The sequence below is a fragment of the Scyliorhinus canicula genome, chromosome 14 (assembly GCF_902713615.1).
Source record: "Scyliorhinus canicula chromosome 14, sScyCan1.1, whole genome shotgun sequence".
Taxonomy (NCBI): Eukaryota; Metazoa; Chordata; class Chondrichthyes; order Carcharhiniformes; family Scyliorhinidae; genus Scyliorhinus; species Scyliorhinus canicula.
Genome location: NC_052159.1, coordinates 39,028,498 through 39,055,156, shown reverse-complemented (window position 1 = coordinate 39,055,156; position 26,659 = coordinate 39,028,498). Strand labels below are relative to the sequence as shown.

The following is a 26,659-nucleotide window of genomic DNA, read 5'->3' as shown; positions in this document are numbered from 1 at the left end:
GGGGTATCGAAGGATACCGGCGGTTGGTCTAGATAGGACACGTGATCGGCGCAGGCTTGGAGGACCGAAGGGCCTGTTCCTGTGCTGTATTGTTCTTTGTATATGGAGGGAGAATTCAGAATGCCCAATTCACCTAACAGCACGTCTTTCGAGACTTGTGGGAGGAAACCGGAGCACCCAGAAGAAACTGACGCAGACACAGGCGCTGTGAAGCAACAATGCTAACCACTGTGCTACCGTGTGTGGTGGCATTGAAGACAGTTGAGAGGAGGTTCACCAGATTGATTCCAGGGATGAAAGGGTTGACTTATGAGGAGAGATGAAACAGTTTGGGCTTATACTCGCTGGAGTTCAGAAGGATGAGAGAGGAACTGATCGTGGTATATAAAATACTAAATGGGATTGATAAAGTAAACGTAGACCAAATGTTCCCCTTTGTGGGGCAATCTAGAACGAGAGGTCATGGATATAGGTTGAGAGGCGGTAGATTTAGAACTTAGATGAAGAGGGACTACATCTCGCAAAGGGTGGTGAATTTGTGGAACTCGCTGCCCCATAGTGAGGTGGATCGGAGTCATGAAATGGTTTCAAGAAAGAGATAGATATATTTTAGATTTTAAAAAACAGATTAAAGTGATATGGACAACAGGTGGGGAGGTGGATTTGAGATCAGGAAGAGATCAGCCATGATCTAATTGAATGGCGGAGCAGGCTCGAAGGGCTGAATTGCCTATTTCTGCTCCTAATTCCTACGTTCCTATGTATGTTTGAGATTGGGCATTCAAATATATGGTGCTTTAAACCTGTGGCTCATGATCCATTTAGCTCCTGTGCAGTGTCTTCAATCATTATAACTCTTAAATAGCTCCACATCTCTCTATATTATAGTTTTTCAAATACAAATGATGATACTAGCTAAGCAATTAACATAACAACCTTTTAGCTTATGTTTATAGCTTTATTTAATGTCCATAAATATGAATCTTTGAACTAGCATTTCCAACTTTGTTTTAGTCTTGGAAATTCTCTATTTATTTTACTCATTACTTTTACAACAATGAGGGAAAATAATCTGCTGTGTGATTAGTGTAGGTAGCAAAGTATAAAATCATGAATACAAAAGTTCATAAGTGACAAAATGAAAGTTTCCCAATCTCCTGCATTTTATTGTCCTGGGTGATAATTTGGTGAATTTCCTCCAAAAAACCTAAAGTTTTGAACTTGTCTATAATTATTATTTGTCTGGAATTATGTTACGTATCAGTGCTTCCTTTGCATTTAGTGGTGCAAGCTGTCGGATTTAGCTCATTGATAGTACTCTCTGAGTCAGGAAATTGTGGGTTTAAGGCCTACTCCAGAGATTTAAGCATATAATCTAGGCTGACACTTAAGTATGCTGTTGAGAGAGTGTTGCACCTTTGGAGGTGCCATTTTTCATATGAGACATTAAACCACAGCTCTCTCTGCTCTCTCAAGTGGACATAAAGTATCCCACAGCACCTTTTGAAACAGAGCATGGAAATTCTCCTGTGTTCCTGGTCAATATTTATCTCTTAGATGCTACCAAAAATGGATAATCTAGCAATTTGTCTTGTTGCTTTTTGTGAGATGTGCTGTGCACAAATGATTGTTATGTTTTCCTACTATATAATAGTGTGTACTCCAAACGTATTTAATTAAATGTGAACACTTTGGGATATCCCAAGGTTGTGAAAGACACAATATAAATGACAAATTAAGAAATAGCTACAGCATAATAAGAAGTTGTAGCTAACCCTATCCCTAACAGATTTTAATCGAATCTATTTCAAATAAACGTATTCCTGCTGAGTGAACACTCCTCTGAATGTAGTCTTTGATGTGAGCTGTTTTCTAAAATAAAGTGTAGTTTAAACATCAGTGTAAAATTTCTGGTGTGTGCCAAGCAAATATTCTTCAAAGTTATGTTCTGCTTTTTCAATTTGGAATCATTACTTGTAGTGTAAGTATTATGTCTTTTTGTTGAGTGTGCTGGCTAAGGAAATGGAAATGGAAAATAATGTATTGTTCCCCAAATCTGCTGTCTGCGTGAATAAGAAGGCTGCTGCTTTTATATAAATTCAGTACTTTCATTTGTTTTTCTGGCCACACTGTGTTAATGGAATTTTCCCTTGTGTGCATCTGCGGGCGTACAATTTGGCCACGGGCATCTGTAGACCTTGTGGTGATCGCTATTGCAAGCAAAAGCCATATGTGTTTAAAAGGGAAAAAAACTCTCTATTTTGCTTGCTTTTTTAACTGGATGGATAACTTTTCTGCCTCAGGACAGAAGAACAGAAAATACAAAATAATTAATTGCCTCCATTCTTGAGGCTGTTTGATTTTTCTCCACCAATATGGAATGGTTGTCAGCTTTTCTGATAAATGACTGCATGAATTTGCATAGATTTTACATTAACACAATTTTATTTTATTTTGGAAAACTAGTTTACATAATAATGCAGAAAATTACTAAAATGGTTTAGTTTTTCGGTGGCAGGAGATTGCTTTCAGCAGACATTGATAAATTTCTTTGTGTCTTTCGTATAATTATTCCACCATGATTTAGAAGGACACAGTTTAGGCTGTTAGGTTTTTATTGCGGCATTAAATACTTAGAACTTTATGAGCACAATAAAAATGTGATTAGTGTAACAGAAAAATAAAAAAAATAATATATGCCTTGTAGTAGAGATTACATCCTTTTTGGAATTATCTGTTTGGGATGATAGTGTTAACAGATATTCTGGAAGACATTTTTGGTGATTTACAAAAATTACTGTCACTGTTAAGGTTAGATACCTTACAATCAAATGTCATTGACAAAAAGATAATAAAATTAAATAATGATGAGGCTTAGCCCTGATGAACTCTGCTGAGAGATCTGTTACTGCCACTCCTACAGCACTGGGACACCCTGGGTGCCAACTGTCAGTACTGAAGCTAATGATGACAAATGCTTTAGTCTATGCAGATTGCGGTGTTGGGTGACTGCTGTGATTACCTTAACCGTGTTCCTGTCTTAACCCTTTAAACATGCACTGGTGAAATTTTAGTCACCATTGTTAGGTGCCGTAAAAGGGTTCATTTAAAGCTGAATTATCAGTACTGCTCAGTGATACCACATTTCATGAAATATTTGGTGACGTAAATCACCTAAGCTTCGTTAGATTGGAGCTACTGCTGTTCTTGTGGCTGAGGCAAAGCTAGCAGTTCTAAACATTGAAATGCATTTTATAAATGGAACATTCCGGCATTTTCCCAGTCACAGAAATTATTTATCTGAAATAAGGTTGGAAGATATCAAAGGGTAAACATGTAAAGAAGAACATTTAAGATTTTAAACTTAATTCGGTATAAACATTCTTGTTGCCTTACTGCAGTTTATGAGTGGAAGCAGAATGTGTCTGTTTGTATTTTGCCAAATGGTGGCATTGACTTACAAACAAAAGAGCAAAATGTAATGCTACTTGCACAGATTTCCCCAATTTGTTGCTTGAATGGGTTTTGAATATGGTCCAAGGACTTACACAAAAGAGGCCTTTCTTTACTTGAGTTTGTCCCATCTGTGTCATCTGGTCATTCTGCTGTAGAAGGTGTCATCATATGAATCCGAATATACTCGGCAGTTGCTTTATGAACTGCTTCTAGAGCTTGGTAGAGTTCATAAGTTGTCTGATCCTTTGTGCACCATTCCCAATTGATGCAAGTGCATTCTGTTCAGCATATTATTTTGTAATTATGACTAATGATGCCTATAATATTGCTTTATAGAATAGTTTATCTTTGTAGTGACCAGCTGCAACTGGTATTCACCTATCCCATTGATTTATATTTTCTAGCTTCTTATCTAAACGCAGTAGCATAGAACAAGGTGTTTTGTTTTTTTCAGTAAAGTAAAATCGCTACAGTCCTAGATGATCATAGGCTGCTTTCTTCTTTGAGGGGGAGAGCTGACTGGTGGTGATTTAACCTGAGGATCACCACGCCTTTAAATATTGTTGTACTAATACCTCTGGACAAGACTGCATTAAACTAGCTGAAATCCTCATAACCCAAGCAACTGGTATTGATCAATATAGTTATCGTTAAGCCAAGATCACACTTGGCAAAATTTACACTTTAAGACTTTAGATGTAAAAATTGGTCCACATAGATAGCCAGAGTAGAAAATGGCGCAAGGAAAGTCCAATCTCCCAACTGACACCCTTTCTTGTCTGGAAACAAATAGAAGAGATATAAAGAAACTGGCCTGAATTTATAACTCTACTGCTCCAACTCCATGTTGCATTAATATGAAACATGTTGCCAAGAAAATGGCCACATTGCGCCTGAAAGGCAGTGCGCCCTGGCGCAACATGGTTGATAGAAGCCAGGAGACCCTGCTCCCGGGATCTACCTGGCTCGCCACACCTCATGAGATCCCGCCCATCAGAGACCTCGGGCGAGTGCGAGCGTCGTTCAGTACTGGTCTCCACAAACGGGACCAGAAGGAATGACACTCATGAGCATCTCCCAGGGTATCGGAGGTGCCCAGGTGCTTGCCCTCTTGGCTGGGTGGTACCCTGGTGCTACCTGGCCACCCTGGCCCGGCCAGCCTGCCACCCCAGGAGTACTAGCTTGGGTACTGGCCTGGCACTGCCAAAGTGCCCAGGTGACACTGCTAGCTGGCAGGGGCACTGCCAGGGTACCAGGTTCGCACTGCCAAGGTGCCACACTGGCATTTTCCACTTGGTGGCAATTGGGCCAGAGGTACCCTGTGGGGGTGGGGGGGGTGGCAGATTCCCTCAAAGTGTGTGTGGGGGGGGGGGGGGGGGGGGGGTCGGTGGTTGTGTCGGGGGCTCCAGTGATCGTAGAACTCCTCAGTGCAGAAAATGGGACTGTGTGTGGATTTGACTGCGTGTTCCCCGCTGACGCCCCCAATCTAACCGGGGCGCATTAAATAGCAGGGTTTCTCGGTGCTGCGAACGCCGGGAAACACGAGGCTAAATATACTCGCTATGGGACTTTGTTTCCATTTATTTAAATCGTTGCCAATAAGTTTTTATCCTGATATAATTCAAGAATGAAATTTGCATGATAGACATCTTCGAGTTGCCCATAGTTATGTTTCTCGTGCAAACAAGAATTAGGTGCATATTAAAACAGAACATTCTGGAAATATATAGCTGATTAATCCACATTTGTGAAAAATAAAAACACGTGCTGCTGTGAATTACCAGCATTTTTATTTTTATTTCAGATTTCCAGCATTTCCAGGCTTAAAAAAAATATATTTGGCCTAACTTTCTCAATTGACAGACATGAGCATCTTTTTTACAAATTCAGAGGTATTTGCAATATGTGTCTGGGGTTCAGTTCCCGCAACACAGTTCTAAATTAGGACACAGGATAAAATGGTCTTGAATAACTTCCATAACTGAGAATTGCATTCATAGAATCCTTTAAGAGAAACATTTTGTTTTTACAATGATTAAATTATAACTATAATTTTAATTTTAGGATCTACTATTGAATTAGCCCAGTGCCCATTCTATATGACATTTCCCAATTGGAAAAATCATGTTGGAGTAGACAGTAATATCAATCAAAGTAAAAATTGACAGAAAAGTAAATTGATCTGCCTGCTCACTTCTATCCATTTTACAAAATCACCTGAAAGCCAAGGTTTATCCTATCATGTGTGATGCTACAAATTTAGGTAGGAAAGTCAGCTATGAGGAGTACGCAAAGAGACCACAAAGGGTTATTGACAGTTTCAGTGAGTGGTCAAGAATATAACAAATGGATTATAATGTGGGAAATGCAATCCACTTGGTTATCTGCTTTCGAATAAAAAATAGAAAAACAGAGGGCGGAATTCTCCGCTCCCGCGCGGCATCGGGAAGGCCGTCATGAACTCGGCCGAGTTTCACGATGGCCTCGGAGGCCGCTCCTCGCACCCTATTCACCCTCCCCAGGGGGCTAGGAGCGGCGTTCCGTAAATCTCGGCCGCCGCGTCAAGGCTGCGCGCCGAGAATGACGCGACGGCGGCGGCGCCTAAGTGACGTCAGACACGCGTGTGCAGGTTGGCCGGCTCCAACCCGCGCATGCGCGGTTTCCGTCTTCCCCTCCGCTGCCCCGCAAGACATAGCGGCTTGATCTTGCAGGGCGGCGGAGGGGAAAGAGTGAGTCTCTTAGAGACGCTGGCCCGACGATCGGTGGGCACCGATCGCGGGCCAGTCCCTCCCGAGCACGGCCGAGGTGCTCACTCCCCTCTCCGCCTTCCACAAGCCATAAACGAACCTTTGGCGCCATGTTCACGACGGCAGCGACCAGGTGTGGTTGCCAGTGGCGTGAACAGGTCGGGAATATCAGGCCGCTCGGCCCATCCGGGCCGGAGAATCGGCGGTCGCCGTGAAAAACGGCGAGCGGCGATTCTCCGAGGGGGGGGGCAGGAGAATCGTGGGGGGGTGCCAGGGCGGCGTGTCGTGAGTCGCCCAGCCCTCCCGCGATTCTCCCACCCGGCATGGGGAGGGGAGAATCGCGCCCAGAGGGTGGGATTCTCCCCTCCACCAGCCGCATTTTCCAGCACCGCCCGACCGGCAGTGAGATTCTCCGTTTCCGCATCCGGCTAATGGGATTTCCCATTGTGGCCACCCCTCGCCGTCGGGAAACCCGTGGATGTACGGTGGACTAGGGGATCACGTCGACGGAGAATTCCGCTGTGAATGTTTTTAAAATGCTGAGAGACTGGCAAAGGCTGTTTGCCATTCAGGGAGACCTGGATGTCTTTATACATGAATCACAAAGTTAACATAAGAACAAAAGAAATAGGAGAATTTTTAAAAATTCAATCATGGGATGTGGGCATTACTAGTAATGCCAATATTTGTTGCCCATCCCTAATTGTCCTTGAACTCAGAGTCTTACTCGGCCATTAGGGAGGGCATTTTAAAAAAGTTAACCACATTGCTGTGGGTCTGGAGTCACATGTAGGCCAGACCAGGTATGGATGGTAGATTTCATTCCCTGAAGTACATTAGTGAACCAGATGGGTTTTTATAACAATTAATATTAGCTTCATGCTCACTGATACTAGTTTTCAATTCCAGAGTTCACTAAATTAAATTTAAATTTCACCAGCTGCCGTGGTGGGATCTGATCCTGTGCTCCCATAACATTAGTCTGGGTCGCTGAATTATTAGTCCAGTGACATCATCGCCGTGCCATTTTCTCAATCCACTTGCACTCTCTGTGAAAGATATATCTTTTTTAAAGTAAATTTAGAGTGTCCAATTCTTTTTTTCCAATTAAGGGTCAATATAGCGTATCAAATCCACCAATCCTGCACATCTTTGAGTTGTGGGGGTGAGACCCACGCAGACACGGGAAGAATGTGCCACCTGTACGCTGACAGTGACCCGGGGCCAGGATAGAACCTGGGTTCTCGGCGCCGTGAGGCAGCAGTGCAAACCACTGCACCACCGTGCCACACCAGTGAAAGATATATCTGCACTAGATACAGGAAAGTGCCAGAAGATTGGAGGCTGGTAAATGTGACATCCATATTCAAGAAAGGATGTAAGGACAGCCCAAGCAACTACAGACCAGCTAGTTTAAAATCAGTGGTGGGTAAGGTTTTAGAAACAATAATCAAGGAAAACATCACCAGGTACTGGGAGAGGATTCAGTTAATTAAGGATAACCAACACAGATTTGTAAAAGGCAGTGCCTGAGTAATCTAATTTGTTTTCTGGTGCAGCAACAAAGTAAATTGAGAAAGAGAATGCAGTGGATGTTGGCTATATGGATTTTAAGGAAGTGTTTGCCAAACTATCACATGAACGGCTGGTGAACAACATTGAAGATCATGAAACAGGAATGTCAGTATATACGTGGATAGAAAACTGGCAGGATTAGTGCTAGAACTGCTGCATTTTTTGCCATTTATGAACGATTTGGATATTGCGATGTAGAGTAAAATTTCAAAATTTGCAAATGATGCCAAATTTGGCGGCGTGGCAAACAGTGAGAATGATACCAATTGACTAATAAGAACACAGATAGACGAGCAGAATGGGAAGACATGTGGCAGATGAAATTCAACACAAAGAAGTGTGATGTGGTGCATTTTGGCAGAAAGGAGAGAGAGCGAGGCAATATGCACTTAAATGGCTTAGTTCTAAAAAGGTTTGCAGGAATAGAGTGACCTGAGGGATGCATATGCAGAGATCTTTGAAGTTGGCAGAACATATTGATAGTCATTAACAAAGAACATGGCATCTTGGAATACATTTTGTAACTCATTCATCGGATGTGCGCATCATTGGTAGGGCCAGCATTTATTGTCCATCACTAATTGCCCTTGAGAAGATACTATTGTGCTGCCTAGAACTGTCGCAGTCCATCTGGCGCAGTGCTGTTAGGGAGGGAGTTCCAGGATTTTCACCCAGCAACAGTAGAGGAGTGACAATATATTCCAGGTCAGGATGGTGAGTAACTTGGAGGGGAATTTGAGGTGGTGGTGTCTTCAGTCTTTGTCTTCTATATGGTTGCGGTTGTGGGTTTGGAAGATGCTGTCTAAGGGAACCTTGGTGAATTCCTGCAGTGCATCTTGTACATGGTACACAATGGTCCACTGTGAGTGGTGGTGGAGGGAGTGAATTTTGGGGATGGAATGCTAATCAAGCAGGCTGCTTTGTCTTGGATGGTGCCAAGTTTCTTGAGTGTTGTTGAAGCTGCACTCATCCAGGTAAGTGGAGAGTATTCCATCACACTCCTGACTTGTGTCTTGTAAATGGTGGACAGGCTTTCAAGAGTCTGGAGATGAGTTACCTGCCGCAGAATTCCAAGCCTATGACCTGCTGTTATTGCCACCTACTTATATGGCTGATCCCATTAGGTTTCTGGTCAATAATAATCCCCAGGATGTTATTAGTGGGGGTTTCAGCGATAGGAATGTCATTGAATGTCATGGGGTGATGCATAGATTCACTCCTGTTGGAAATGGTCATTACCTGGCACTTGTGTTGCGTGAATGTTACTTGCCACTTGTCAGCCCAAGCCTGGATATTGTCCACATCTTTTTGCATTTGGACATGGACTGCTTCAGTGTCTGAGGAATAGGCACGGTAGCATAATGGTTAGCATTGCTGCCTCACAGCGCAGGGACTTGAGTTCGATTCCAGCCGTTGATGTCTGTCTGTGTGGAGTTTGCATGTTCTCCTCATGTCTGTGGGTTTCCTCCGGGTGCTCCTGTTTCCTCCCACTATTCAAATAAGTGCCGGTAGGGTGGATTGGCCACACTGAATTGTACCTCAGTGTCCAAAGGTGTGCAGGTTAGGTGAGATTGCAGGGATGGGGCGGGGGAGTGGACCTGGGTGTGGGTGCTGTTTTGGAGGGTCAGAGGAGACTTGATGGGCCGAATGGCCGCCTTCTGCACTGTAGGGATACTATGGAATCATGAATGGTGCTGAAAATTGTGAACAATCCCACTTTTAACCTTATGATGGACGAGAGGTCATTGATGAAGTAGCTGAAGATGGATGAACCTTGGATACTACCCTGAGGAACTACTGCAGTGATGTCCTGGAACTTAGATAATCAACCTCCAACATCCACATCCTTTGTGTTAGGTATGATTACAACCAATGGAGAGATTTCCCTCGATTTCTATTGACTGGTTTTGCTTGGGCTGCTGATGCCACACTTGGTCAAATGCTGCCTTAATGTCAAGAACAGTCACTCCCACTTCACCTCTGGAGAGACACTAAGAACGAAAGGGGAGAAGATATGCTGAATCATTGTAAAGCTCTGCTTCGGCCAAAACTAGATTCTTGCATCGGGTCTGGTCACCACACTGAGGAAGAATGTAACGGTTCTTGGGTGGCTCCAGAGGAGATTTACCAGAATAGTTCCAGGGTTGAGGGATTTTAGCTACAAGATTAAACTGGTGAAGTTGGCATTATTCTCCTTGGAATATTAGAGATTATGGTGAGATTTAATAGAGGTGTACAAGATTATGTCAGGTTTGAATAAGGTGGACACTGAAAACCTATTCCCGTTAGCTGATGGTATAAGGACTAGGGGCACAGATTTAAGATTTTGGGCAAGAGGTGAATAGGGAATGTGAGAAAGACTTCTCTCACGGAGCAAGTAACAATGACCAGAAACCCGTGCCCATGAGTGATGATGGAAGGTGTGATGATCAATGATTTCAGAAGACGTTGGATGGACACTTGAAAGAAATTAACTTGCAGGACTATGGGGATAGAAGAGGGGAATGGGACTGACTACATTGCTGCACGGATGGGCTGAATGGCCTCATTCTGTGCTGTAAATGTCTCTCGGTCGAATTCGATGGGCCACCTGCCGGCAGAAAAGCAGGTGGGTGGGCCCATAAATTAGGGCACAATGCCATTGGGTGCATACCTGGTGCCTGCTTGCTCCCCCCTTCTCTCTCTTCCCCCCCCCCCCCTCTCTCTCCCCACCCCCCCCCCCCCCCCCCCCTCTCTCTCTCTCTCTCTCCCCCCCCCCCCACACTGAAATTTTACAAAACTTTGTTGGGTTGCCTGTCTGTGACCCAGTTGAGGCCCTTAGTTGGGTAATTAAAGACCTCATTCCCACCACTTCTTTTATTTAACAAGTGGTTTAAGAGCCCTGTGCTTAGTGTGCAACCCAGCAGTTTTAATTCTGCAAGCTGCTGGACAGTTTAGGAGGGTTTATCGGTCAACTGATGGAGATCCCCTTCCTTTCACTGGGAAGAAAGTCGATCACTCGGCATAACTCACTTATTTCTCTCGGCAGGAATGTTTGACACATTGCCGAAGGAAGATTCTGCAACATTTTGGACCAAAAAATTAAAGCAGGTTAAGCTGGCTAACTTGAGGTATGCGCACCCCTGACATTTGTGTTATAGAGTCTTACTTGCAGGGAACATTCCCTCAGCATTTAGTTGAGAGAATATAAATTTAAGATTATCTAAAGCTCTGCTGGTCATATTCTATCCCACATCAAGTCCTGCTTACCCATCATCACTATGCACATTAACTTATACTGAATTCAATCCATCAGTATCTCAGTTAAAAAAAAATTATTATTACATTCAAATTCATCGGTTAGCTTCCTTCAGGAACTATGGCCTAGATTTTGAACCTGCTAAAAGTCAATTGACTTTGGCAGCAGCAGGAAATTCTGCTGCCGGCATGGCTGGAAGATCCTGCTATGTTTCTCTGAATCTGAAACGATAATTCAACGTCGTAAAAATTATTACCCATTTAGCCTGCTTTCAAGCCTGCTCTACCATTCAACAATATCATCCCTGATCCTTCCTTTTCTTTAATTGCTCATGGGATTTGGGCTTCACTGGTAAAACCAGCATTTATTGTTTTTTTCAGATTTCCAGTAGGTAGTGCTCTTTCCCAATTGTGTCTGCTCCTGGAATAAATCTCTCCCTTGTGTCGCTTACAACAGCACTTCCAAACTCCCAACTTTCCATCCTTTGGCCTTCTGTTGGGCATGATATTTCTGTAGCTGCCAGTCCATTCAAACACTCCCTTGAATCTGGCTATAATGTCCTTGTTCTCAGTAAAACCATGACTCACTCCCATGCTGATCATTCTACCTCTCGAAACCCATCTTGTTTCTCTTCATACATCTGCTGCTGGAACCCTTGTCTATGCTTTTGTTACGTACAGACTTGATTATTTCAATACTCTCCTGGTTGGGGCTCCCATCCTTCACACAATATAAACTTAGGCTGATCTAAAACTATGGCCCATATCCTATCCCACACCAAGTCCCGCTCACTCATTATCCTTGTGCACGTTGACCTACAATGGCTCCCAGTCTCACTTTTAAAATTCTTATTATTATGTTCAAATAAATCCACCTCCTTCAGGAACTATGCTGCTCTGAATGTGGCCATTAGTGCAGTCCATTCAATCTGTCCCACAATTGGTGGCTATACCTTCAAATGTCTGGGCCTTACACTCTGGAATTTCCTCCTTGCACCTCTCTTTATAAAACACAGCTCCATGACCAAGCTTTTAGTCACTGGTCCCTATATTTCACTCCTTGGCTCTGTGTCAATTTCTCCCTGATTTTGTTCTTGTGAAATGCCTCAGTACATTTTCCTATGTCAAATCATTATTTAAATGTTGCGATCTGAATGCTTCTGTTTTTTATTTCATATCTTCAATTGGTTCACCATCCCAGTTTCTCCACGTTCCCCCACCCCACCAATTTCCTTGTGTCTGTGTCCACCATATTCCCCCTTGTTGTTAAATGCTCTGAGATGATTTCCTGCACATGTTAGGACTATGTAAGTGGAAGTAGTTGCTCGAGTTGCTTTCTCCTTATGCTTAGGTTATCTTCTAGACTAACATGTTGGTGCATAATGGTCAGTACTATGCACTATTCCTCAGATACTTTGTTCATATGCAGCAAGACTTGGACATCTTTCAAGCTTGGGCTGATGTGTTGTAGAGCTTTACTTGCCACTTTAGTGCCATCTCCAACAAGGGAGAATCTAATCATCATTCAATTGACATTCAATTGCATTACCAATGCTGAATTGCGCCAGATCAACACCCTGGAGGCTACCATTGACCCAGAAACATAACTGGGCCAGCCATACAAGTACTGTGATTACAAGAATGGGTCAGAGGCTCGGAATTCTGCTGAGATTACTCACCTGACTCCCGAAAATATGTCCACCATCTTCAAGTCCGCTCCAATTGAGGAGTGTGATGGATTCCTCTCTAGTTGTCTGGACGAGTGCAGTTCCGACAACACTCAAGAAGTTCAGCTCCACCCAGAATAAAGCAACCCACTTAATTGGCACCCCATGCACCACCTTAAACATTCACTCTCTCACCACCCGTGATGGGGGCACCAGTGTATACCATATACAAGATGCACTCCAGAACCTCTTAAGCCACCTTCAACAGCATCTTCCAAACCTGTGACCTCTACCACCTAGAAGGACAAAGGCAGAAGACGCATGGGAACTCCACCAGCTGCAACTTACCCTTCAAGCCACATGTCACCCTACCTTGGGACTATATCGCCATTTCTTCATCTTTGCTGGGTAAAAATATTGGAACTCCCTCAAGAACAGCATTCCAACAAACAGCCCAAAGGTCAAATATTGTTTCAGAAAATGGCTCAAACACTCAATTTTGTATTCTATAATAAATTTCAACTTTGCCAATTACTTGTAACTCAAATCCCAAGTAAAATCAGAATGCCATTACAAATGGAATCATGGCACACACCTGATGGTTCACATTCTGTCAATCTTACTTTTAAACAATATTTAAAATGGTGTTCTATTATTGACTCGGTGAACTAAAAACATACTAACAGTTCAACTGATGTACTCTTAAAAATTAACATTGCATGCACAACTTCAAATTTTTACCAATCCTTCACTTTGAAAATTTCCAATAGTGTCAGCTGGCTAGTTTGAATTTGAAGGTGGGGTAAAAGTATATTTTTCTTACTCTTGGATGTGTACTTGCTGAATGTGAATAAATAGAACCACTGAAGCAACTCATACCAACTCATAGCAACTCAACCATTGAAGCTTAAGTGCACACCCCCACATTTTAATGATAAAGCAATATTTCTAATGGAAGACTATTTCAGCATATTATTGAACTATTGTGCCATATTTAAAATTATCCCTGTTTCTACATAGAACTGCAAAAGCCAAATTCTTGTGGTGCTGAATTGTGTTTGAGTGCGGACCCAATATAAATTAAATGTTGCAGGCTTGGGGAAGTTAGCTAGTTAAGGTTTTGGTTTGAGCAAAACTATCTTGATATGTAACTGGTTAAATATTAAAATCCAAACAAAAGTTCAAGTATAGATGAATTTGAACTAGTTGAACAATTGCTTTTTGAATGTATATGCTGAAAAATCAGTGCGTATTTGATGTTAGTAAAATCGGAATGTTTAACAATGTCCTGAAGTGGTGCTTGCTTTTCAACAGTGACACTACTTCTTAGGTGTCTAAACACAAAGGAACTACCACAGCGAATGAATGCTGGTGTTGACACCACCTAACAAGCAGGGATTATGCGTTTACAGAAGAAGTAATATGATAGGTCAAGTATAAGAGGTTCTTCTCAAGAGTACTTCACCACATAATGAGTGATTGACTAGGGAGTGCGGAGCTGCCATTCTTGGCTTCATTTCGGTGTTGATGCCTGTTTCACTGCACCAAAGCCCTCTTGATCATGTTCAGCTGCTCTGTTCTCATGTGGTGAATAATGGTGGGGAAAAGCTGCTTTTCTGTCTCATTTTTCTTTCTAATTTACACATCCAAACATTTTTTGTTTGCGTTCCCTATTTGCTATTCTCTTTTGTCAATGCACCGTTCTCTTTTGCCTCCAGGCTATGAACTAATTCCATCTTCTGTAATTACTGCATGTTTTACACCTGTCTGTATATTATAGACTGTCTTGCTTCTGTATTAGGGCTATTTTCTGGGAAAAGAAGCCAGTTTTCCTATCCAAACAGTAGTTTAGATTTCTTACAGAACACAATTGAGTTGTTGAGCCATTTTCTGAAACAATCCTTGACCTTTTGGATTTTATAAAGACAAGTAAGTGCTGTGCTTCAGACAGTTTGTGTTCAAACAGTGTGCTGAGGAACAGTGCCCTGAGCTTTGTTCAGCTTGAATGAAACAGTGGTTGTAGTCATTTTAGGATCATTAACACCCTGAATGCACAGTATCGTTCAACAGTGTTTGTTCAACAGCTGCACTTTCACTATAATAGCATCTTATTAAATTTAGGTCAAGCACACTCTGAAGATTATCACAATGAGAAAACTGAAAAGTTACCTGTTTAAGGAAGCAATTCATTAGATTTTAGTTAAGTGACAGCTGCAATTCATCGCCTAATCTTTAAGTTGTCCATGGCCAGAGTAAGGGCCTTTTATAGTCTATCCCTTCAGTCTATAAAACCCAGTTGAATAAACCAGGTCTGTTTTATACTTCAGCACAGCCGCAATCCAATTAGGAGTGAACAAGGGTCAAATTAAGGAGACTTTACGCTTCATGTTTGCATCATTAGCTATAGAACGTTTTGTGTGTGTGGGGGAGGATGCGGGAAACAGATAGACACAAAGCTGTCATCTACCATGTGGTGCAGCACTGAACTGAGGGAAGCACAGCAGGCTAGCGAAAACATTTCTTGTCTTATGGGGCTATACTGCTGTAGATCAGCTGGTATGTAGTTGTTTGTAGAAGGGGGAGGATTGGGGTGGGGGTTACAGGTGCAACCTGGGGTTACATCAGAAGAGAAAGCCCAGCTGTATACCTATTCTTTTCTTGTGGCATGTTGCCTTTGCACACATCAGTGAGGTAGCTTCAAGTCAGAACTCTCCTGAGCACTCATTATCTTAAATACAATAATTCTAAGCTGATTGTTGTGCATAGTAAAGCTTCTGTTAGTTTTCTATATTTAACTGAATTATTTAATTTTTTCCAGGATATATTTTAACTTGTATTTTTAATATATATTGACCATTTTCTGATGTTATTAATATTACAAACTAATCATTTTTGTCTCTGAATACTTTGTTAACTTGTTAAATGTTAATTAGTACGTACGATTCTATCAATAATGGTGGACACAATTAGTTTATAAATAACTGAATCAAATAGATTCCTGGTGAAGTAAGTATGCATTTATTTGTGGTAAAAGTGTTTCAAAACTGTTCGTAACCATCTCAGCTTTTCAGTTATATTACAATCTACCAGTGTGTTCATAATGAATATTCCATTGGTTTCTACACTTGGTTAGAGGGCCTTAAACTGATTAAACTACTTTATTTGCACATTCAATGTAAGATGTGCTGACATTTATGTGCCATGCACATAAAATATAAATTGAGATAAAATTCAATTTCCAACAGCATCCCCTAAAATACTGTCATGACAAAGTTTGTAGAAATACAATTTGAAAATGTAAGTAATGCTTCTGAATAAGAAAGTGTACATTTTTCTCATGCTCTTTTCTTAAAAATTATTTATGTACACTGAATATGCACAACAGTGCTTTAACCATTGCTCTCCGTAAATTATTTTATCACCTTAAAATTCAACCCTATTTGCATTCTACATGTGCCGAAGGAGTTAATTCGCTAAGTATTTGCTGCCTTTGTCCCACTTATCCATTACTCTGTGGAGAATGGTAGAGTCTTTTGAAATTTCTAATCTCAGTTGAGAGTTTTTAATTTTAACCAAATGTCCTGCAGTTCTGCTAATCTTGCCTCCATAGGCCCTTAATTTAGCATTTTGTTTAAAATGTGGCAGCTTTGACGATGCGGTGACAATCATTTGTCATTTATGTAGCACCTTTAATGGAGATAAATATTTCAATGCACTGTGCAAAGGCATAAAAAAAAGATGGTGAGTCAAAGCAGGGCGAATTAGGAGTAGTACCCCCAAAACTTGATCAAATTTTAGCAATGGTTTTAAATGAGGGGAAGAAACTGAAGAGTATGAAGATGGTTACAGCCATAGGGACGGATGAGGTCACGAGGGGTTTCAACACCAGGCTTACAGTTTTGAATTTGAGACATAAGGGGGAACAGGCACCAATGTGGATCAGCAGGGACAAGTGGAGCCTGATTTACGGCTTGTCAGGATTTGGGTTGCAGAGTGTTGAGTGTTAAGAAGTTTACAGATGGTGGAGGATAAGAGGCCAACAGAGAGATAGTCAAGTCCAGATTTGGAAAAAGACATGGATATGGATTTCAGCAAGACGTAGGCTGAGATTGAAGCAGGGATGGATGATTTTGCAGAAGTGGGAATAGACCCATGCACAGTGTCCTAGAAGCAGGTGGATGGAGGCCTCAAGGGTTCGTGGAATTTACAGCGCATTGGGAGAGGGTCCTTAGCAAACACATTTGGAGCATGCCTATTGACATCAATGAAATAAAAAATGTGGTTCATATAAATAAAGTTCTCCAGTAAAGGCATGTTATAATAAGTCTCTGTCTCCAGACTGATGTGGCTCCGTAAAGAGTGTTTCATGCAAACAACACTGTAATGTTCTTGTTGGATGGCGTGATTTATATTACAAGAGCACTTGTAGCTAAAGCTAGAAATGATTCATTAACATTAACCGTGTGACAAATATATACAAAACAACAGATAAATAACAGTATGAACATGCACAAACCACTATCTCTCTCTCAGCTCCCTAGTTAGTCGGAGGTCATCTGACTCTAACATTTTATATACTAATGAGACTCCTAGTGGTTAGTCGGTGAATTACCACGCATCCATGATATCGCTACACACACCTTGGGCCAGAAATGCACTGAGGTTGGGCGAGCATGCATTTCTCTGACAGATGGAACTCCTGTCTCGATCAGAGATGTGTCCAATCAGAAAATCTAAAGATATTTGCTGAAGGTATCATAAAATCATTGAATACTTAGAGTGCAGAAGGAGGCCATTCAGCCGATCGAGTCTGCACTGATCCTGTGAAAGAGCACCCTCCCCAGGCCCACACCTCTGCCCCATCCCTGTAACCCCGCCTACCAGTTGGACACTAAAGGGCAATTTAGCATGGCCAATCCACCTTACCTCCACAGTGCATCTTTGGACTGTGGGAGGAAACTGGAGCAGCTGGAGGAAACCCACAGACACAGGGAGAATGCGCATACTCTACACAGTCACCCAAGGTCAGAATTGAATCTGGATCACTGGCGGTGATACAGCAGTGCTAACAAATGTGCCACCGTGCCGCCCACTGGATGTGAACTTAAAATGTCATGGTTTAAAGGAGAAAGCACTACAAACAAAGCCAAGCTAAAAGATTTACTCTCCTCCAAATCATTTTTAAATAGAATAAATGACAGAGAATTCAGAGTGCACACAATTTACTAGAAGTAATTTAAAATTTTACTACTGCACTAACCAAGCGTGTTTTACTCCTCATATCACTTATTTGATTGGCACAGAAAATTGGGTGACTTGTAAAAATGTCTCCCAATTTGTTATTAACACATCCTGCAATAGAAGTTGCCTGTATTGTGTATGTAAGAAAACATTAATTGACATAGCGAACTTCAGAAGTTCAAAGAAGCAATTTTGACGTGCAAGAAAAGATATGTGTTCAGGAATTCTACTTATTTGGGGTCAACTAAATGTAGTGTGACTTTCAAAAGCAGTGTATGTTTTTTTAATGCAGTCAGCATATGTAATTCTGAACTAAATTTAAAATATGGCAAGATTATCCTTACTGCTAAAATATTACATTCTGAAATGCAATGCACTTTACTTCTGATCAACATTTCCCTTTTTGCAGAAAATAATTTGCCATAAATTCTGTTTTCAAGGTTTGCGTGTTTTGCAAATTAAATTCATGATTTCATGAGTTTAAAAACTATTTAGGCATCTTCTGATTTCTACAGAGATTGTCCACAAAGGAGCCTACAAATGGTTATACTAATTTGATAGACTAGTTCACAATGAGGGTTATACATTTTACAACCTAACTTCTTTCATCAAGGTGGCTCATCAGATGTTAAAAGCCAAATATTTATCAATATTTTGCTTGAATGTCCTTTTATCATCTTCCATTCATTCACACATTTTAGATGATGTTATCTGCGTTTGGCTTGAAAGGAAATAAATAAGTATGAATAGTTCATGGTGTGTTCTTTGAAGAAAATGTCTGGTTAAATAAAGCAATGCTGCATAATCAGACTTTGAGAATTCTGTGCATAAATGCACAAACCCATACAATGCTGTTTTTATCTTTCAGGTGTGGTTGATTTGAGAATTTGATTCAGTTGCTTGGTTTATTAGAATTGACTAGAATAGAACTAACGCATTTTCTTTGTGCTAATGTAGAATTGTTTTTGAATATCCACTGTAGTCTGTAAAGAGAGAACTTTCATTTTCTTTCCCATAATCCCTAGGGTGGAAAGTTAAAAAGGGCTTGAAGGGTAATAGGAAGGCACAATGTCACATGCATTTTGCTGCTCAGTAGTTTGATGTGCTCATTTGCTGATACGAAAAGACGAGGATCAGAAATTGGGTTTGTGTTTTTAGCTTCTTGCAGACTTGCGGGCATATGAACCCAGCCAGTAGGTCATTAACCCTAGAGAAAACAGCTTGCATTAATATCCTCTAATCCTGTATAATTAGTCAAATTACTGCACGCCGACCAGCTTGTCATGTGTTGTCAGATTGGTGTACACACTAGGGTGTCCAGGTCCCCTTGGAATGCCACTCTGGGCAGGGAAGCCATTTGGTTTTAACAATAGTGATTGCTAAAAGGAGAACTTTAAAAAAAATCTTAAGAACCCTGACCAGCTTCATAATGTTTTGTGGCATTAAACTGTTAAAAGATGACACAGGTTTCTCAAAGCAGAAATCCACAAACCACTAATTCGCCCTGTTCCCTGCTATCTCTAACAAAACTACGGCATAATTTAGGATTAATAGCAATAAAAAGATTTTAACTATATAATTACAAGAGGATAAACTACAAATTATCTAATGGACTCAAACAGAGATTATCAGCTGCCAAAGTGTCCTTCAGTGGGACCTACTTTCCAACGAAAGGGCATAATTCGCATAAATTTACAAGAGCCCTTGTTCCAACAGCACGGAGAAAATGTGTATTACGTTTGCATTAGCACAGAATTGCTTGTTGTGCTTTTGGCAATGACAGATAAGTCAGTGTAATTCCACATTATGGTGGAAATGATGCTCCAAATTGTGAATGCATCCTGAAGGTGTCACTGACAATAATCTTCAAAGCGTACACTGGGAAACAGGGCTATATGTTTTGTGGATGATATACTGCCAATGACAGGAAGAATTATATGACTGAAGACAAATCTGTAACATGTTATTAAGCAATTTCACGTGAATAACGGGATAAAAGGATAATGGATGGGGGTGTCATTATTACCTTCACATGGAGGGAAAGCAAAAGCAAAGGTAGAGAGACAAGATTAATTGGGGGATGGTGCAGCATTCATTGCTCATGAGCCCTTTGTGCAGCAACTGGAGCTTTCCTGAAATTCCAGTCCTTTAAATGCTCAGAGCCACATTTAACACATTTGGCAGAATGAGTTGAAAACTGACAGAGCGTGTTTCAGTTGCCTCACAGCTCAAATCCACCAAGTCCCTAAGCATGCCTATCACATCCCATGTATACTAAAGGACAAAATTTGAAAGCAACTAGCAACATTTCTTCACAGCAGCTGTTGTTTTACAAGATTTTCAATAAGCCTCTCGCACCCCCAGCAGGATATATGAATGCTACAAAATATTGAAGGGCAAATGTAAAAGCTTGGACCATATATTGCTAAGTAATCCCAATACTTTTTATAAATTATTCATGGCTAAAGTTTCTCCCCTAAAAATAATGCAAATAGAAACAAGGTGCGAGAAACAAACAACCGTTTTAAAAGCACCTGAAAAGTGGAGGCTGGCTAATTGAATTCTGACACTTTTGGAGGGAATTTTAACTTCAAAAGCATGAGTGGATTTTTCAATGAATGGGTGGTTAAAAGTGCTGAAATTGACAGCGTAAGAGGAAAACAGCTTCATCCTGCCGACCTCCGCATTAGCTGCAGCGAATTTGACACTGTGAGACCCCTCGGGAGAGGTGAGTTGTAAATTTAAATATGTTAATGAATCATTAACAACTACTTTGCAGGAATTTTAACTTTAACTGTACACAACTGAAAGCAATTGGTAAAAGATCTTGTGTGTACTAAGATCTTATACCTGCTTCTTTGCCTAAGTGAAAGGCTTTTGTTCACAGTGCTTTTGCTGAGATTGTGCTATCACTGCTTTGAAGGTGATTTCCAATTCCTTGTTGGCCTATTTGGAAATGACTTTCACTAACTGGAAGTCGCTTTCACTACTTTGGAAATTTGCACATCTCTGCCGCTGGTAACAGATGTGAATATTCTGGCATTGGACTGGGGTGAGCACAGTAAGAAGTCTTACAACACCAGTCCAACAGGTTTGTTTCGAAACACCAGATTTTGGAGCACTGCTTCTTCCTCAGATGAATGGAGACCATTGGAGTGCACTGTAATAGTTGAGTCGCGAGGCAACGAAAGCATGGATGAGCATTCACCTGAGGAAGGAGCAGTGCTCCGAAAGCTAGTGATTCAAAACAAACCTGTTGGCCTTTAACCTGGTGTTGTAAGACTTCTTACTGGTAACAGAGTTCCCTTAGTGCCCAGTGCTGACCCCAACAGTGCGTGCTGTTGGGTGTGCCCCAGCAATTCCCATGGCTGAGGGGATAGAGGTTGCCCATACTTGTCAATGTTGGGATCTCCAAGGAGATAGCCTTGATTCTTCCTATTCCTCAAATATATGCTGCCCCCTGGTGACATCATCTGACAACACAGCATTAGTTTTCATTTGTATGCTGATAATGCCCAGTTTTATCCATTGTTTTCAGTCCCCTCTCCAAACTCCATTCCCTATCTACTGATTCCATCAATCTCCCTTGTCTGATAATGCCAGTCTGGTCTCACGTTTTATCCTAAAGTGAGCTTCTGACCATTAAAACCACCTATTTCCACCACTGTGGAGTCGCTCAAATTTGCCACTCTCAGGTCGTCTGTTGAAATGCCAAACCATCCTTTTATTGCCTCATGACTCAACTATTGCAGTGCACTCCAATGGTCTCCACATTCTACTCTCCATAAACTTGAGGTCATGCAAAATCTCTGCTGCTCATGTCTTAACAGGCATTTGTCTTTCACCCCTGTGCTCCCTAAGCTACATTGGCTGCTGATCAAGCAATCAAGCAATGTTTTCATTTTAAACATCTCATCCTTGTTTTAAAATCCCTCCATGCCTTTGCTCCTCTGTAATTTCGTCCAACCCTACAATCTTCCCACATAGTTGCACTCTTCTAACTCTGGCTTCTTGTGCAATTTCAATTCTAATTGCTCCACCATTGGTGGCTGTGCCTTTGATTGCCTCGGCCACAACCTCTGGAATACCCTGCCTACACCTCTCTCCTCTCCACCTCACTTGCCTCTTCAAAACAGTCCTTAAAACCTCTTTGACCAAGCTTTTGATCACCTGACCCAATATCCCCTTATGTGTCTCAGTGTTATACTTTGTTTTATAATGCTCCTACAAAGTGTCTTGGGGCATTTCATTACACTAAAGGCACTCCATGAGTATAAGTTGTTGCCACCGTCCACAAACCTCTTTGCACCAGGCTTGTTCCAGGGATCTGCAGGAGATATTTGCAGAATATCACTGTTCCCATGGATGAAGACATTGCAAAGACTTTCGGCATCATGTCACTCGGGCCTGAGATAGATTCTTTGAACCTTTCTTCAAATATGCATAGTGCCACTGGAATGCTCAGCAGTATCCTACCCGTGATTTTTCTGCTGCCCCAGAAGTGCCCTCTTCATTGACAGCCCCCAAAGCTCAACATCTGCATCCAGCTGAACAGAACATGGAGCATTCGGTGCCCTCTGATGGGCCCTCTAAACTGCTGTCCCTGTCTCTGTGGTGGATTCAAGATTGAGTCTGCAGGCCTTGGGGGTTCAACCAAAATGTAGAACTTTATTTAGAAGAAGTTAACACTACAGGCTGTAATGTTAGACTGCCCATTTGCACGGGCAAGAGGCCGATGACGTCTCACAACTGTTCTCTTAAAGTGCCTCTGTTCAGCCACAAGTCTGCTTGGGAAAACACTAAAAACACTATGAATACACGACAGCCTCCCCCATTAAATCTAAGGTCCCTGACACAATAAAACAGTATGACATTTATAATCAGTGACAATATGAACAATCAATCAACAACTGTTGATAAATAAGACATTCCGGAGGTTATTGTTCTTTGTGTGGTTGTTGGCGAACCGGCTTTTTAGTTCTTGCTGCAAGCTCTGGTGTCTTTGGCTTAGTGTGAACATTGTCAGTGGTTACCTTAACCGGAGTCGATGTAGTGATCTGAGGTTGGTATGGTGTTTGATTCGCATTTGAGGTGCTGTTTTGCCCAATTTGTCAAGTTACTGTCAGCTTCTCAGGAAGTTCCAGTTAATCTCTGGCAAAGCTGGATTTGGACTCTGTCGGTTCTGGCTCTGGCAATTTGGTTCTTGTCACCAATTGTTGATCTGCATGCCTTCTCCATTTAACATTGTCTCTTGTTGTATGGTGTAGGAGGCCCATCCTGTCTGTGCCAAGATGGTGGCAGGAATCCACTTTTCACTTGTAGTATAATTTCTTGCCAGAACTTCTTGACCCTGGCGATAAACACGTTTTGCCTTGTTCTCCTGCTGTATGACTTGATCTTGCTGCTTTTTCTCGACAATTTCTATTGTCTTGTGTGATTTTAGCAAATTGAATGTTGTGCGTAGTGGACGCTTAACCATTAGTAACACCGGAGAAACTTGGGTTGTTGAAAGCGCAGTATTCCTGTAAGTGAGTAAGAATTGACTCAAATGTTCAGACAATGAACCTTGTTCTCTGGTTGCCTTCAACAAATGTTTAATCGTCTGTAGAAAATGTTCTGCCAGCCCATTTGTGGTAGGGTGATAAGGAGGGGACTGGATGTGTTGAATTCCATTCTCTTTCATGTAGTTTATGAAGTCTTGAGATATGAACTGCAGCTCATTATCGCTCACCAGTTGTTTAGGGTAACTGAATCTGCTAAAGATTTCACCCGATCTCTCGATTGTTTTGTCCGATCACATTGACTTAATGATGGCAACTTCAGGCCATTTTGCAGCATTGACTAGAATGAGGGACATGAGCCTTTGCAATGGTTTGGAGTAATCGACATGTACCCACTGCCAGACCTCTTCTGGCCATTCCACGTGTATAACGGGGCTAATGGCGACAGGTTCTGCACTTTTGCACAAGAGATCTCCTCAATTTTGGCACCGACCCGGCCACCAAAAAAGCACCTGGCTATCAGCTGCATCTTTCCAATACAACAGTGGCCTTTGTGTAATTGGTTAATACACATTTTCTGAATAATGTTGGAATTATGACTCTCATCCCCAGAGGAGGCAACCTGCCTGTATGGCTAACTCAAGTCTTCAGGTGGAATATGGCTTTAACTTAGGGTTTGCTCCTAACAACTTGCCTTGAAGCACCATGTCCATAATCACTGACAGCACTTCATCACCTCTGGTATGTTTCTCCACCTGTTTTGTGGTTGCAGGAGTGTTATCTACTTGCTCAACGTAGAAAATGTTTCCACAAAAACTGCTTATCAATTAACTATTTGGTAAGCGTAGTTGGAGAGTCCATCTGTGTCCCCATGAAGGTTTAACTGATGGTACTTGATTGTGTATGAGAGTGCTCATAAAATCAATGTCCACTCATGCATTTTGCTACCTGCCTGTGATGGAATTGCAGTATGAGGTCAAAAATTCATTGTTGGTAGACGATGGTCCATCAATGAAACTAATTTTCTCCTATATTGGAATTGGTAGAACTGTTTTATTCCAAAAATGGTTCCTAGGGCTTCTTTCTGTATCTACGCATAATTGCTTTCAGTTTTATTCAAGGTCCTCGATGTGAAGACTATTGCCTTCTTTCCACCTTGTGGGCATTATGTGGGAAACCACCACCCCAACCATATAAGGTGATGCATCACATACCAGTTGCAGGGGTAAATTTGAATCAAAACGTATCCGGACTTCTGACTTGAGTAGCGCTTCTTTGGCTTACACAAATGCTCTCACATTGATGCCCCCATTTCCACTTTTTATTTTGACACAGTAGCCTGTGCAAGGGTTTTAGAATAGTCACCAGATTAGGGACAAACCGTCCGTAATAATTTAGTAAACCAGAGAAAGTTTGAAGTTTGTTGATATTTTGAGGTGCGGGTGCCTCGGTAATGGCTTTGACTTTCGAAGGTGACTTATGCAGTCCCTTGACATCGATGACATGCCAAGATATTCAATTGAAGGTTCGGAAAATTCACATTTGCCTTTTCAGACTCTTAATCCATAATCTTCTAATCTCTGGAGCGTGGCATCTAGGTTGTGGAGATGTTCTCCCTCATTCTTCCCAGCAACCAAGATGTCATCCAGGTAACACTGAACTCTATCTAATTGGCATAAGCTTTGCTCCATAGCTTGTTGGAACAACGCTGACACTGAAGTGATGTCTTTGCACGAACAACCTGCTGCTGAGTGTCCGGTTTTTGCACATCTATGGCAGGTGTGACTGTGTGCTTGATTTGGGTTTCAGCCGACATCTTAAGAATTCTTTTCAGGGTAGCTACAAACCGTGTAATTGATTCACCTTCTTCATGGTTATCAAACTTAAACCTTTTTGATATAACTACGGGTTTTGGTGCAATATTTCCCCTATTTCTTCATAAGTTTTGTGTCTAGCTTTTCCGGCTGTACCAGACTCCGAAGGCATTTAAATGTTTTCCCCCTCATTATCCTCAGGAATGTTGGGACTTTTATATCTGCTGCCCTCTTGTTAGCTTGAACAAAATAGTCCAATCGTTCTGTATACAAGCTCCATTGCTCTGTGTTCTCGTCAAATGTTTCGACCAGAGCACATGGCTGACTTCTCTGTTTCCTTCAGATTATTTGATGATTTTTCGACTCCTCCATTGGCTACAACTGTTGTTTGGCTCCCTCGTCACCAGTTTTCATGTAGTGACGATATCAATTATTTATTTTTCTTCGGGTGCCTTCAAATGCTGTTCGACTTTTTCTGGGTACCTACAAATGGTGTTCGCCTACCTCGTTGCCAGTTTTTACGTGGTGGATTAAAGATGGAGTCTGCAGACCTTGAAGGTTCAACCAAATTGGAGAGATTTATTTAGAAGATGTTAACACTACAGGCTGCGGTGTTAGACTGCCCATTTGCCAGCTCAAGCGCCTAATGACATTCAGTAATCGTTCTCTTAAAGAACCCCTGTTCAGCTACAAGGCTGATTGTGAGGAAACACAAAAAAAAATGAATACACAACAGTCTCCACCATTTGCTCTTGCTGGTTTGTGATGTGTGAGATACAGGGGAAAACCCACTTGCTATCTTACCCACCAATGAAATGAAAATCGCTTATTGTCACAAGTATGCTTCAAATGAAGTTACTGTGAAAAGGCCCTAGTCGCCACATTCCACCGCCTGTTCTGGGAGGCTGGTACGGGAATTGAACCATGCTGCTGGCCTGCCTTGGTCTGCTTTCAAAGCCAGCGATTTAGCCCTGTGCTAAACCAGCCCCAGTATTATTTTGTTCACCACTGTCGAGTCCAGCAATACCACATGAGTTTGCGATGTCATCATGTGATACATGGATTTTTTTTGTCAATAATAATCGCTCCTGGGTGAAAGGCCCAGGAATTCAGCGAGAGCGCAGTGAAAAGTCAGGAGATCAGTGAGCTTGGCATGTTTATCCACATCTTAAGAGTATGCAGGAAGAGAAGGAACAGATGATCACCAGGCATTTAAAAAAGGACATGCAGTTGTCCAGAAGTCTCATGAATAGTTCTGAATATTGATAAGAGTTACAGTGAAAGGCGGGAGAATGGCACCAAGTTCATTTGGAGAAGCAGTACAGACATGTTGGGCCAAATAACCTTCTCTTGTGCTGTAACAATTCTGTGAGTTTGTATGTCTAAAATTCCCTGACATTGATCCTGTGCCTCCTTGTTGT

General features: G+C 41.7%; 1 protein-coding gene across 12 annotated transcripts in view; it reads left to right on the top strand.

Annotated features, from left to right (window-relative positions):
• nbeaa (neurobeachin a) overlaps positions 1–26,659 on the top strand; it is a 1,044,979-nt gene that overhangs the window by 801,676 nt on the left and 216,644 nt on the right. Inside the window, exon 1 of one of the 12 annotated variants that reach the window (XM_038817855.1) lies at positions 15,127–15,238. The exons of 10 other annotated variants lie outside the window; for them this stretch is intronic. The gene's annotated coding sequence lies outside the window, so the exon portion shown is untranslated. Of the gene's footprint in view, positions 1–15,126; positions 15,239–20,105; positions 20,652–26,659 lie in introns of those variants that run through there. One more of the 12 variants, XM_038817854.1, reaches the window with a different exon arrangement.